This window comes from Etheostoma spectabile, chromosome 1 (assembly GCF_008692095.1).
Source record: "Etheostoma spectabile isolate EspeVRDwgs_2016 chromosome 1, UIUC_Espe_1.0, whole genome shotgun sequence".
NCBI classification, from domain to species: Eukaryota; Metazoa; Chordata; class Actinopteri; order Perciformes; family Percidae; genus Etheostoma; species Etheostoma spectabile.
The window spans coordinates 31,515,652-31,516,619 of record NC_045733.1 but is presented as its reverse complement, the minus strand read 5'-3'; the positions used below and the strand labels follow the sequence as shown (position 1 = coordinate 31,516,619).

Here is a 968-nt window from a genome sequence, read left to right as displayed (position 1 = left end):
ACACACATGCGAATGCACACACACACAAACACATGCGCACACACACGCACACACACACACACGCGCACACACACACCGGGTGTCCAAAGAAATTGTACAGTGATTTATTTTGAGTTTCACGACTCCTTTTAGACTCCAAAATTGTGAGTTTTTTTTTTTATCAGACTTAATTAATCAATAAATCTATAATATATAGGAACAGTCCATTTACAAAAGGCTGGTGTCCTTCCCAGTGTGTGTTAGTGTGTAATGTACAGCAGCTCTTTTAGTGCCTTGATATTAGAAAAGAATAAGATAAGAATAGATAAGATGAGATCGATTTACTTTATTGTAAAAAATAATGTATTTCTCCCAAAGTACAGTGAAGTTAAATACAATGCGTATTACACAACTCACCTTTAAAACCACACAATCTACAGTAGTGTTTTTGTCAAAAGTTAGACAGGATGGTGTCTTCCACGGGCATTGGGTGGCACACGTGCACCTTTTCACCATAAGTGAGGAGAAGCTGCTGGACTGGATGGATTCTCGCTTGCGCTCCAGACAGACACTGGTGGATTTTAAATGTCTGCACGACTTTACCCAATCACAAGGGTGTAACTCTGGGATTTTATATGGTGACACCAGTGGCTGCCTGGAAGTGACGGAAAAAGACATCCGAAAAGTGAGCGAGTAGTATGATTTACTAAATCTGTCACCTATAGCACAGTACAGTACAGTGCAGTAAGTAAAGTTTATTTGTATAGCACCTTTAACAGATAAAAATCACAAAGTGCTTCACAATAAAATCTGATGCAATATAAGTTAAAATACAAGAACATTTAGAATCAGAATCAGCTTTATTTTGCCAGGTATGAGGACACATACGAGGAATTTTTCTTTGGATCATCGTTGCTCACAATGCACTTACACATAAAACAACCAAACATTATACACACACTAATATATACACACTAATATATACACAC

At 37.6% G+C, this 968-nt stretch overlaps 1 protein-coding gene across 1 annotated transcript in view; it reads left to right on the top strand.

Annotated features, from left to right (window-relative positions):
• The window catches only part of otog (otogelin), a 143,549-nt gene that overhangs the window by 51,613 nt on the left and 90,968 nt on the right, over window positions 1-968 (top strand). The gene's annotated exons all lie outside the window — the stretch shown is intronic.